Here is a 14,280-nt window from a genome sequence, read left to right as displayed (position 1 = left end):
GCTGGTCTTTTCAAACTTTCTACGTTATCTGCATATGAAAGAACATAAAGCATATACTGATCTCTAGACTGTTAGCTTAAAGTACTGACAAGAACCAGAAAGTTAAACTCAACTTTGATCATGAGGCTGGGAAGCTCTGAGTCTCATTCTCACTAAATTATAGTTCTCCAAAGGTTAAATAATCTACTAAATACTGTCTGGGCCATACAACTTAAGAATCAGAGATTTTAAGTGTATGTGAACTATTTTGAGCTGGTTCAAATGAATTTGGAATGCAGAGAGACCAAGATTCTTCTATATGATTTAAAAGAACAGTAGTAATTAGGGCAATTATCAACATGACAGCAAACTTCTTTCAACATGAAGTAACTCCAACTGCACAGGTTTATTACGAGGCTAAAATTAATTCACTGACAAGAAAACTTTAAAACAACGCTTTTAGAAAAAAAATATGTCCCAACATATAGACAAAACTGGCTCTGTTTGAGTAAATTTAACAGCACCACACACAGCCTGGCACATACTCATTTCCAATGTTCTTTAAATAAATGAAACAATGTGAACAATCTGCTGCTTTAAAACATTTGTATCTATAACATGAAAGATGTTTGCTGAAAACGAAAGAAAAGTATGCAAAGGTACTCTAGTTCCCTGCCACCAAGTGACTTTGTGATCTTAGGACAATCTGAGCTTCAAACATGTAAAATGAAAATAAAGTAACTAAAATCTCTTAAAGCACTGTCTATAACACTTTGCCTTCAGTTGAAGACAAATGTTAAGTATTAAACATGAACAATTTGAATTATTCTCGAAAACTAAAAACCAAAAAGTAGCCAAGCTGGTTTTCTACTTGACACAAATGCCAACTTTTTTTGTTTTAACAAACTACATTTTTCCAAATTTTAAGCTGAGCATGTATTTAAAAATCAAATAGTCTCTTCCAAAACAGAACTATTGGTTAACCATTTGGACAAAAATAAAAAGCACACACCTACTTCACACCATTACTTAAACATAAAAAGCTAAACTGTAAAAGTGTTCTTAGAAGATAATGCAGATAAATATTCTTGCAATCTTGGCAAAGAAAAGATCGTCCAAGAAAGATACACAACCTAGAAACCATAAAGGAAAGAAAAAACAAATGGGCAGATATGACCATACAAAAATTCCAAACCATAAACACAGAAAATATTTTTAAGAGGATACAGAAAGGATTGGTATTTCTAATATACAAACAACTCCCAAAACTCAGTAATACTGACAAATAATCTGATTGAAAACCAAGTAAAAGCGCACAAACTTGCAATTTGCAGAAGATCCTAACATTTGCTCATCCTCTCTAATAATTACAAAAATTCTAACCAAAGCAAGGAGATGCTATTTCTCATTCATCAGACTGGTTAAAATTAAAAAGATCAACAATTATCTTGTTTTGGCAGATATAGGTAGAGAAAAGGGCACTGACAGACACTGCTGGTGGGAATGGCAGTTCAATATAGCCTTTCTGGAGGTCATTTTGGCAGTACCTATCAAAAATTTAAATGGTACCACCCTTTGACCCAGAATGAATTCTACTTCTAAGGATCAACAACAGGGAATGATTAAATTATAGTAGATCCATGCTTTGAAATGCAATGCACGATTAAAAAGAATGGAGCTGAGCTATATGTTTTAACATATAAAAATATACATGACAAATGAATAAGCACAGTACGTAAATGCTAAAAAGCATAAAAGAATATATACAAATTATCAACAGATTTTTGAAATGTGGTATGAATAAAACAAGACTATCATTTGGGGAGGGGGACACTAATTTTTAACTGTTTATTTTGCTTGAATCTTTGTTTTTAACAGCAAACACTTCTATAATTTAAAACAAATGAAAAGGGATAAATAGATGGGCTTGGGGGGAAAAAAGATGGGCTTATAAAATACCATTTTAATTTGAAAGTTTTATAACAGGAAATTCAGTCCTAGCTACAGGCTTATGGCATCCATAAACATGCATGAAAACACATGGCCAAATTGAAATGTCCCATGAAAGAGCTCAAAATTGACCCCATGTTGAAAAGTAACAGCCATAGTCAAAAGGGCAAAGAAACTGAGTTTTTGGACTTTTTCCTCCCCCTAAAATTTCCCCATTTTGGGGGTAACTTTCTTATAGGTTGGGCCCACTTATTCTGCACTTCTATGGATGACATCTGATGGCACATTTAGAAACAGATTAAGTTCAGTTTTAAGAAAAGATACAGCGGGCGCCTGGGTGGCTCAGTTGGTTAAGCGACTGCCTTCGGCTCAGGTCATGATCCTGGAGTCCCTGGATCGAGTCCCGCATCAGGCTCCCTGCTCGGCAGGGAGTCTGCTTCTCCCTCTGACCCTCCCCCCTCTCATGTGCTCTCTCTCATTCTCTCTCTCTCAAATAAATAAAATCTTAAAAAAAAAAAAAAGAAAAGAAAAGATACAGCATAGTGAAAATACTGGACTAGGTTAACCTGGGTTCAATGCCCAACTCCACCACTAACCAGCAATGTTTCTTATCTTGGACAAATCATTTCCCCTAATCTGGGCCTATAAAATAAAATAAAAGGAGTTTGATATGGGTAATATCAAATATAGGCTCTTATTCAGCTCTTCTGTTGGACATGGAGAAGACTACCATTTTAAAGCCACTGGTAATTTGCTTTGCTAGAGGTAGAGATTTGAATTAACTATGCAGGTAGTCTGCCTTTACTTTTAAAAAGCAAAAATCTAAAATACTCTATGTAAAAGGTTGTCATTCAAGTGATATCTACATCCCTCCAGACTATACTTCCTCTTAAGGATGGCCTTGCCAAGACAGTTAAGGAAATTTGAGGAGCAGGGAAATGGAGCCCCAGATTAGGTCAAAAGACTACAAGGCACTCTAGGGTGGAGGAGTCAAGCCAGCCCCTACAACATATGGCAGTAGGTATACATGTAAGGAGAGAGCCATCTATATCAATGATAACTGCATTTATCCAGGTTTATGCTCTTTTCTAATACTAATGTATCAAGGCTTACCCTGAGGTGCTGTCATACTGTAAGTCAACATGGATTATATACTAAACATACCATAGTGAATAATGCAGGATAGTCTTTTTAAAGGGCAATTTGATAATAAGTACCAAAAGCCTTTTATATTTTTGCATTCCAGTTCTAGAAATTTCTAAAGAAAGTAAACATAATGTCACAAAGACTTCTCATTCAGATGTTCTTAAGCTTCTTTCCTTTATTCAATACTTATTCCTACTGTGTGCTAGGAAGCATTGTTTAAAGATCATGGAAAACTAGAACTTAAAGGTTTGAAAATAGGGAATTGGTTAATAAATGATAAATCATGTACACAATAGAATATAATGCAGCCATCAGAAGTATTATATTGTCATATTACATTATGACAGGAACAGAGATCAATATATTAAGTGGGAACAGCAAATTTAAAAATACCATTTCTATACTGGTTTGGAGAAACAGCTTTAAAAAGACATTTGGGGACAACTGAGGAAATGTGAATATGGACTGGCTATCAGACAATATTAAGGAAAAGAACAAATTTCCCAGGTGCGATAAAAGGTATTGTAGATATTGTAGGTCCTTATTAAGACATGCCTGCTGAAGGATTAAAGGATGAAATGTCACTTTTTTTTTTTAAGGATGAAATTTCACTCTTACTTCATGTGCTTCAGAAAAATTAAACACACATATGTACATATAAATCAAATATGGCAAATTTTAACTATTGTTGGATATAGCTGGTGATATACTGATGCTCAATGTGCTATTCTTTCAGCATTTTTATGTTTAAAAATTTTCACAATAAAAAGTTGAAGGGAAGGTTATGAATTACATTTTTAAAAAGTAAAGTTTTGGGGAAAAAAGTATGCGTATGCTACACAGGCATAAAGAAAAGCCTTGGAAGAATATATTGTGTACCAGTATACTAATAATATTTATCTGAATGGCAGGAGATTTCTGTGCTTAATTGTGTATTTTTTCAACAATAAGCTATGTATATCGCTATAATCATGAGAAACGTTACTTAAAGTCAGGAAAGCATTTTCAAACAAGAACTACAATAAAATGAACAAATGACTAATGTCCCACTCCCAAAGCATTCTTATTAAATGATTTTACAAACTTTAAAGAAGTATGCAAATAATATTACACAAATAATAAACTGCTGTGTGAACATCACAGTTTTTCAATTTCTACTTACATGAGTCATTTATACCATTCTTACAGTATAAAAATTCAAGCAATTAATGGTAAAGATCATAGTGGGGAGGGGAATACTGAGTTAAAGTACTTAAGTATATCCCCTCATATCACACCTCCCCACTAAAAGATTTGAGGCAAAAATAAATGTTAAAGATGATCAGTTCAGGGGTGCCTGGGTGGCTCAGTCAGTTAAGCGGCTGCCTTTGGTTCAGGTCATGATCCCAGGGTCCTGGGATGGAGCCCCGCATCGGGCTCCGTGCTCAGTGGGAAGTCTGCTTCTCCCTCTCCCTCTGCTGCCCGCCCCCGCTTGTACTCTCTCTCAAATAAATAAATAAAATCTTAAAAAAAAAAAAAAAGATCATCAGTTCGGGGGGGGTGGGTAGGGAAAGGGTTTTTGTCATATTATTCTCTGTATTCTTCAGTGTATTTTAAGTTTCTCAGAAAAAGAAATGCAATTACAGAAAAAGCTAAAGTTCCCTTGACCACTCCTTCCAAATAATCAGTTTACCCTAGTTTTTTAAAAATATATAAATAGCACCATATAGTACATAACTATCTTGCAGCTTGCCAAGTATCTCCACATAAATAGCTGTATTAATTTATACCACTTGTGGGCAGTATTCTAAGACCATATTCATCCCTGTATTTTTGCCATGACTTGATATTACCTAATTATTTTTTTGCCAATCTAATGGTTAAAAAATATCTCATTTTAATTTGCATTTCTGGTATTTAGTTTGAGTATCTTTTCTTGTTACCAGACAGTTTTAGTTCCTATTCTGGGAAAGCCTGTCCCTAATTTTCTACTGCTTTTATTTTTAAAATGTTACTCTTATCATTAAGATGGGAACACACCAACCAAAATGTTAATGATGACTGAATATTTTTGTGGGAGTAGGAATCTTTTCCCAAAATAAGAACACATTTTCTAGTTTTTCCTAAATTAATTCAGTAACAGAAACTAGAAAATGATAAAAGTGGGTGAAAAAATCCTTTTAGATGCAAGTAGTACTTTCAGGATACCCTATTATAGGAGCACATAACACTCTAGAGGAGCTCATAAAATCCAGTTAAAGAAATAAACACATCTAAAGCACACGTCTTATTAAGAAATGAAATACTGGTTGAGGCTATTGATTCATTTGGGATATACATTTAACTAATTTCATTTTTATAAAGCATTTTTTGAGTTCATGATGTACTTTTTTTCATGTATCTTGTTTAACCCCAACAAAATTCTGGGTTACATCCTTGACGACCTCCTATAAATGGCTATAGCACATTCTGTTCACCCCTCCTCATTGTACCAATCTCTCTTTTTTTTTTAAAAGATCTTATTTATTTGACAGAGAGACACACAGCGAGAGAGGGAACACAAGCAAGGGGAGTGGGAGAGCGAGAAGCAGGCTTCCCGCTAAGCAGGGAGCCCAATGTAGGGCTAGATCCCAGGACCCCAGGATCATGACCTGAGCTGAAGGCAGATGCTTAACGACTGAGCCACCCAACGATTGAGCCACCCAGGTACCCCGTACCAATCCCTTTGACTGTGATTTACAAGTCTCCTTCCCCTAGTAGACCATGCTACCCTCCCTCTCTCTAGTTGCTTATCTTTGAATTTCCAGTATCTGGCATTATTGAGTATGTCCTCAAATATTTGTTCAGAGAATGAGATATCATCACCCTCATTTAAAGGATGAGGAAACTAGCTCAGTGATGAAGTAATTTGCCCCAAGTAACATAACTATTAAGTATTTATTTTACATAAATTACAATCGCCTTATCTTTGTAGTATACTATATAAACATTTTAAGTAATACATCATCTCACTTTAATGCTCACAGCAACTTATGAAGTAGGCTTTTTGATTACCATTTCCTAGGTGAGAATGAAACCTGAGGCACATACAATTCCTAGTTTATATGAAGTACAGCTGTCTCTTTACATACTTTATAAATCACTAATTGGGTATAGGAGCCTCTATATGTAGTAAACATCTTGGGGAATGATGGGGGGAGGGAGAGGACGGAAGGAAGATAGGTAAAGCAATCGGATAGAGACTGAAAAATCAGTTATAGGTCCATCTTAAGACCATAAACTGATACTGTAGTGTCAACCACATGTGCCACTTTTGAAATCCAATCTTGGCCCAAAGGTTTTTCTTGATATTACCCTCCATTCATAGAAGACAACTGCAGGCTTTCTCACAGATCAGCAATCTCAAAGGCTGGGGATACAGAGCTAAGGAGAGCTTTGAAAAACAATAGACAGGTTATATCACACATGGACAAAGCAGGGGAAAAATGACAACATAAAGGAAAAGGCTAAGGAACTTTAAACATTATCTCAGTCCTTAAATGGACTGTGAGTTTCTCAAGTGAAGAAACCAACTCTCATTCATTTTATGTCCCTAGCTCCTTGTACTTAAAAACTCAGTAAATGGTTACTGAACTAAAAAGAAGTTAAGATGTGAGGAAAAAAAGATATTATTATTAATTTAAAAAACAATGGCTTTAAATTTATTGAGCACTTACTATGTGCCATATGCTATACTTCAGATAATATACAAAATGTTAAAAGGGATAATATTTACCTCTTTTCTAATCTGCTATATACGGTGCTACTCAAGTACGTTAACAGTGGTGATACTGATGACCATTAGGAAGACTCATTATGGGTTAAGGTTACTAAGGTTACAGCAGAACCTTGAACAGAACAAAGTTGAACAGTAGGGAGCTATGTAGAGGTAAGGAGATCAAGGCAACCAATGTATTACACGTCACCACAGAAGTGGATAAGACCATTTAGAGGTTATGAATGTGACTCCTAATGCTTGGCAAAGTGAAAAACTACTCTGGTGGAACACCCACTTATCTAGGGCCAGACAGAATCAGCCCCCAAATGACCAAAGTACAAACCCCTTTCCTCCCCACCACTGATGATCCCAACACAGACCTGAAGGGTCCAGACAGGCTTTGCTAACTGGCCATCACTTCACCACCGTGACTGCCCATCTCTGAGCTGTTGGAGGGGTTAAGTGAAATCGTATGTTAAAGAAATGACCATCGGCTGACCACACAGAGTGTACTAACAACCTACATTTCCCCCATATAACCCCAATAACCCCACAAATAAAGTATTTTCCCCAGATGAGGCAACGGATAGGTTAACTTGCCCAATATGACAGAACTATTAAGTGGACAGAAAAAAAATTAAAAATTCAGCACTTGTCCTACCCTTCTCATACAAACTGTATCACTGAGTAACCTTATAAAATTCCACCTAATATACAAAAACAAAATGACACAGTTAGAACATCACCATTTTGACATTCCCAATAAACTAATCAATCTAAGCTTAGGCAGAAATGGCTGTTAATATTAAAAAAAATACAAGACATCATTACAACTTAACGAATGTTGTGAATAAACACACCACCGCCAATTCTTGCCAAAGGACATGAACCTGAATTTATAAAAGCCTCTGGATCCACTGTGAATTTACAGGAAATATAAAGGACAGAGGAACTTGTAGTAACTGTACTGAGTATGCAATAAGCCAATTCAGTCTGTGGGAAACTCCACAGGTCAAATGGCCTGAGTTATTCAACAAATACAGTGTAAGGAAAAGCAAGAAAGGGAAGTTACAGGTATTTAAAATACGCCAAGTTTTAAAAAGTAGATAAAGCAAATTATACTGTCCAGGGATGCACACTTGGATGATAAAACCAGAACAATACAAGTGATTACTATAAAGTCAGAAGAGCAGATACTTTCTGGAGAGGGAAGATGCTGTGACTGGGATGCACACATGGAAGGACTTATGGTGTAACAGGCAAAGTTCTATTTCTTGAGTTGGGTTATGGTAACAAAAGTTACCTTAAAATACCTTAAAAGTTGCCTTAAAATAATTTATTAAACTGTAAATTTGTTTTAGTGTGGTTTTCCCTATCTGTATTCTATCTGTACAAAAGGAAAACATTTTAATCACATTAAAGCTGCTTACGTATGATAGGATTCTATTTGTATGAAATGCCCAGACTAGGCAAATCATGGAAATATCAAGTAATTAATGGTTGCCAAAGGCTGGGGTGGTTGGGAGAGAGAAGGGGAGTCACTACTAATGGGTACTGGGTTTCCTTTAGGGGTGATGAAAATGTTTTAAAATTGATGTGGTAATGGTTGTACAACTGTGAACACACTAAAAACCACTGTATGCTTTAAATGGGTGACTTGTATGGTATGGGAATTACATCTCAATAAAACTGTTTTAAAAAGTCTAAGACACCCCAGTTAAGCCAAGACACACTTTTAAAATAAAGCCTGGGGTGGAGTCCAAGATTTTGCATTTCTGACAAGTTCCCAGATGCTGCTGCTGTTGATCTGGGGACCACATTTTGAGAACCACTGCAACAAAGGATTTCAAAACTGCTTTTAAGTTGTTACTGATTTTAAGTTTTAGCTCAAAGCAGTACTAAACAGCACTGGAAAGTGTTTTACTCAGGGACTGAAAAAACAGTCCAGAAAAAAAAAAACAACAAAAAAACAGTTAACACTCTGCCAAGCATTGTTCTATTCTAACTGATTCCCTGACCATCAACATCAGCATCTCCTGGGAACTTGCTGGAAATGCAAATTCTCAGGCCCCTCCCAGACCTATAGGATAGGAAGCTCTGGGGCTGGAGCCCAGGATTGTTTTAGCAAGCCCTCTAGGTGATTCTGACGTTCCTTAAAGTTTCAGAGCTACTGTTCTAAGCACTTTATATGCATTAACTCAGCTAAACGTCTCTAAAACCCTATGACGTAGGTAACACTATTAGCATTTTACAGATTAAGAACTGTGGCACAGAGGTTAAATAATTTGCACAAGATGACAAATGGTAAAAAAAAAAAAAAAAAAAAGTGGGGGGGGGAGTCAGAACTTGAACCTAGGGAGTCTGGCTCCAGAATCCATGTTCTTAATCACTATAAGATTAAGAACCTATAAGAACTCAATTGGCAGAATGCAATAATGAAGAATTAGTGGAAGAAAAAAAATGCAAGACCAGGAGAAATACGTCTCCCTATAAACACAGGCAAATAATAAAATAATTACAGCAAATAACGTTATCATTAAAAAAGCAATCTTCCAAAAGCATTCCAAAACATAAGCAAATACAATATATTCCAGTATTTCCAGAGCAATTATCTCAGGTATCTAATTATAAGGACTTAAAATCTGGGTTATGCTAAAGATGGTACATAAATTCATGGCAGTTATGTTCACATTTACCAATCTTTAAAATCTAAATGATTATACTAAAAGGTCATTCCAGAATAATTTGAATCTCCCTACTCCTAGTCCCTTTTAGTCACTATACTATCAGAATCTAGGGGTTGAAAAAGAACTTTCACATTCCTCTAGTCCAATCAGCAATCCAGACTGAATCATCTACAATACTGATCTCCATTTAATATTCATTAAGAAGCTAAAACAAATTCCAACTTTTTATAAAATCACATTCTGGGATCAATCCATGTCACCACTGTAATTTTTAAGCCAAATGATTAAAATTTTTTAAGGGCACTAAAATGTGAAAACACTCAGTATTAACAGCCCAAACAAAACCTACAGTTGTTTTACTCATAGAGAGCCACTCTTTCACACTATCTGAAAGCATTTCTATAACCAGAAGACCAAGCTGGTTAACAAGTACATCAAGTTTTAGCAACTCAACCCCTATGACACATCAAATGAGAGGGCTTCCAAAGAATCTTCTGAGCTGAATTATCCCTGACATTAACATATAAACATCTGGTAACCAGTCATTGAGGAAACAAGTCAGAGAACAATACAGCAAAACACCCAGAGCCCAAGTACTTGGGACTATCAACCTTATAGATAGTGAGATCATTGCAAAGCAGCCTGATATGGTTACAGCTACACATCAGATTTTAACAATTTAATGTTAACAGCAGGAAATGTAACCTGGAATGTGAAGGGCACACATTTTCAAAGCAACCAAGTTTGGCATTTCAATAATACTTTGAACCCATGGTTGAAAACACAACAAAAGAGAAAAAAACCAACAGCATTTCCATTATAAACTTGTAGCTGTTAAGAACTCTGGAAACAATTCAAATATTGAAATGCCTACTGCATAAAGCTCTGTTCCAAAAATCTAGTTACCCCAGATTCAAAACTCTGGATTAGAAGGTGTAAGTGACCTTGTTCAAACTTCCCAATAACTACAGAAAACTGAAGACAGGAGTAAATATCTAACCATGGTATTCAATGCTCAAAAATTTTTTGTTGAATGAATGGACTTCACTGGAATTCCCAAGAAATCACTTCTTTTAAATAGTCACTTTTCAACTAGCAATCTGATTTCTCCATTAATGAATAAAGAACTGAAAAGCCTGAATTCATGATCCACAGCACTGGTGATTCAAAATCATGTTTCATCTAAATACCTCAAAAACTTTCATTCATGATGACCTCTACCCTCTCTCAACTTGGAATCACTCTCATTTTAAAGGTAGGCACAAGTGGCCTTGCTCTGCCCACATTTGTGCTTAAGTCAAAGGCTGGCTGGAGCCTGTATGTCCAACTTCCATTCCCAGGTTTTGACTATGGAAGGGACATACAGTAGATCCCAAGATAAACAATTCTGCACAAGGAAAGAAATGAACAGTTTAAAGGACTTTATGTCGTGGATCACCATTTCCAAAAGAAATAAAATGAGGGGCGCCTGGATGGCTCAGTCGTTAAGTGCCTGCCTTTGGCTCAGGTCATGATTCCAGGGTCCTGGGATCGAGCCCCGCATCGGGCTCCCTGCTCAGTGGGAAGCCTGCTTCTCCCTCTCCCACTCCCCCTGCTTGTGTTCCCTCTCTCGCTGTGCCTCTATCAAATAAATAAAAAAATCTTAAAAAAAAAAAATGAAAAATAACAACAGAAAAACTATGGCTGCATATTAATAGCTGAAAATCAGGATGTAAGTAGAAGCTCTCAAAAATTGTTTAGTACTGCCATTTCAAAAATTGTATTATAGCCAAAGAACTCATCACTAAGTCTTAATAGCTTAGAAGTTATGGGTCAGAGCAGCTGAGATACCAACATCAAAAGAATAAAAAGCAACATTGTAAGATAGTATAAAAATAACTAAACCACCTAAGGAAATTGAAACCATGAAAAATCCCAAAGGCATACTTAGGTCATTATCTAGGAAACATTAGCTTCTTCCATAAGGAGGCCTACTTTTCATGTGGAGCAGTAAGCAGGGCCAAGACATGGAACCGAGGTCAGGTATCAATTAAATCAGACTCTGCCACAAAAAAGGGAATCCATGACTAGTTATTTTGGGATAGTGCCTAGGCCAGCAGTATCAACTCCCAACTGGGATACAGGAGATTATTGCCTTTGTTCTATTATAATGGGGGTCCTCCAGGGTCTTTAACGTAACTAAGAACGGGTTAGATACCACTTCTGGGATACCATCACCAAATGTGATGGAAGTTGCAGAACAATTTCTTCAACAAATAAATCAGAAGAATAAAAAAGGGAGGGAGCCTGCAGATTAAAATAGACTTAAGAAATACACATCAATCTACCTTTGTGATAAATGGATTTTCTTTGGACCCTAATTCAAACTAAAATATGAACATGAGCTTCATATTTGCTATCTTCAAAAATCATTGTGAATTTTTTGAGTTGTGATAATGGTTTTAAGGTTATGTTTAAAGAGCCCTTCTCTTTCAGACATATAAATATTTTGCAAGTAAAATATGACAGCAGGGGTTTATTTCAAAATAATTGGTGGGGGCAGTTGGTAGAAGTACAGATGAAGCAGAATGGCTACAAGCTGGTAACTGTTAAAACTGGTGATGGAGGGGCACCTGGGTGGCTCAGTTGGTTAAGCGGCTGCCTTCGGCTCAGGTCATGATCCTGGGGTCCTGGGATCGTGCCCCCCCCCCCGGCTCCCTGCTCAGCAGAGAGACTGCCTCTCCCTCTCCCTCTGCCTGCCACTCTGCCTACTTGTGCTCTCTCTTTCTCTGTCAAATAAATAAAAATCTTTAAAAAAAACACCCACAAACTGGTGATGGATACACAGGGGAATCATTATACTATCTGATTTGTGTGTGTTTGATATTTTTCATAACTCCGAAAAAGAATTGATTAGACATAATATCTTGCAATTTTATTTTTTGAATGGTGCTTTAGGGTGATTTAAAAATCATGTACAGATGGAATTTATTTAAACAATAACACGAGAAGCAGCCAATGCCGCATCAGATCCAAACAATGAAAGAAACCAAAGTAGCTCAATTACAGAATGGAAATACATATCCCCCCCCCATTCCAGGAAGTAAAATACAAATACTACCCAAAGATCTACAAAAACTAACCTAAAATCACAGCCAATCATACTCATCCTGGTGGGAAATCCCAACACTTCTCCAACAGCTTCCTGAACCTTCCTGACCAAGTTGGTCTGCTAGTTCCTCTGGAGTACTAACCCACTCAGGTCAGACTATTGGAGGACCTACAAAAAAAAGGTGGGGAGAAAAAGAAACGTATTTATTAGGGTGTGGGGGAGTTTACCATTATATCAATGTTCAAACATGATCACAGTTATTATTTCTTAAGCAACAGCCCTCACATATCAATTTGCATTTTTAAGGACCTGCTTTAAGCAGTAACAAGAATTCAGAACCAACAGCCAAACCAATTATTCTATTCTGACATTTAGACAACACCCCTGAAAACTCAACTCAGTCCTCAACCCAAATGAAATGATACGGGAAAGTAATTACAATTTTATATTCTCACTATAAATTGATACTAAGGCAATGTTAAATTTATTATTTTTTTGTGGGAAAAAAACATTAAAAACTACTTTTCACCTTCACACATGCTTTTTGGCCATAGTGGGAGACAACTGATAAACACCTGGGAAACTCAGGTTGAACTTTGTCACTGAACCTTAGACAATGCTTTTGACTGCTATTGCCACTCCTTCCTCTCTTCTTAGAGATCTACTAGAATAAATTAAACCTTTTAGGTCACACCTAGATTATCATTCCCAGGTTTATTCTAGTTCTGAATGACAAGAATCAAATTAAGATTTAATTTCTGATTCACTGCTTGACCCACCGTAAAGAACTCCAAGGCAGTATCTCAAAACAGTGATCTCCTGTCCTCCAATGAAAAAGGGAATATTCTATTACCTCCAAAGCACTTTAAGTTGAACAAAGCAAACCCTAAAGCTCAAAACTGGTGTCCACATGGTTAATTACCAGATGGTTACCCATGGTAAATCTTTAATCCTAGGTAAACTTTTCACCATCATATTCCTATTTCAAGCCCCATCACCTGACCAAGGTAATAGTAATAGATGAAAGTGTTCAGTGTAATATTGGTCTAATCAAAATATTAACAGTAAGAAAAACTACCTCCAAACTGAATACACTCACTTCTATTTAAAAAGAATGCTGAAAAATATAAAATGGCAAAACACAACAAGAGGTGGTGTATTAAAGAACTGGCAGTAATTCGTTATGGGAAAGAAGCCTGGTATTCCAAACAACTTTCCTAAATTCTCTCAGATAGGAATTACCCTATGTAGGTATAGCCAAATAGCAGATCCCCACACTGATCTGAGGAACCAAAGAAAGGAGGTAGGGGAAAAGCAGTATGAACACCTGAAAACTAGCTGGCAGAAGTTCCCTTGATTACTGTGGAAAGCATGGCAATGAATTTCATCTTTGAGTGAGTAATAGGACAAACTCTTTTTGAAGCACTGGAAAGAGGGAGTAGGCAAGGGATGAGGCATCCCTTCTAAAAGGCACCTGGGTGTGGTTCTTGACAGGAACCTTAGGGCCAGTGGTCATTTCAAGATAGTGACTTTGCACTGAAATTCCTAGACTAGTTGATTAAGACAGGTGGGAATCACAATCAAACATCATGAACCACTGGAGATAAAGAATTTGGCCCATGAGGAGGAAAAAACTACAAAAATGACAGGGCTGGCCTAGAAATACACACTAAAAACTTAGAGGAATAAAA

The 14,280-nt window shown here is 36.5% G+C and overlaps 1 protein-coding gene across 1 annotated transcript in view; it reads right to left on the bottom strand.

The window, feature by feature from the left end:
• HUWE1 (HECT, UBA and WWE domain containing E3 ubiquitin protein ligase 1) overlaps nucleotides 1-12,693 on the bottom strand; it is a 157,473-nt gene extending 144,780 nt beyond the window's left edge. The window contains exon 1 of the mRNA XM_044911725.1: nucleotides 12,621-12,693. The gene's annotated coding sequence lies outside the window, so the exon portion shown is untranslated. The remainder of the gene's footprint in view (nucleotides 1-12,620) is intronic.
• Nucleotides 12,694-14,280: the final 1,587 nt, after the last annotated feature.

The sequence above is a fragment of the Neomonachus schauinslandi genome, chromosome X (assembly GCF_002201575.2).
Source record: "Neomonachus schauinslandi chromosome X, ASM220157v2, whole genome shotgun sequence".
NCBI classification, from domain to species: domain Eukaryota; kingdom Metazoa; phylum Chordata; class Mammalia; order Carnivora; family Phocidae; genus Neomonachus; species Neomonachus schauinslandi.
This window is presented reverse-complemented; position numbering and strand designations above follow the sequence as displayed.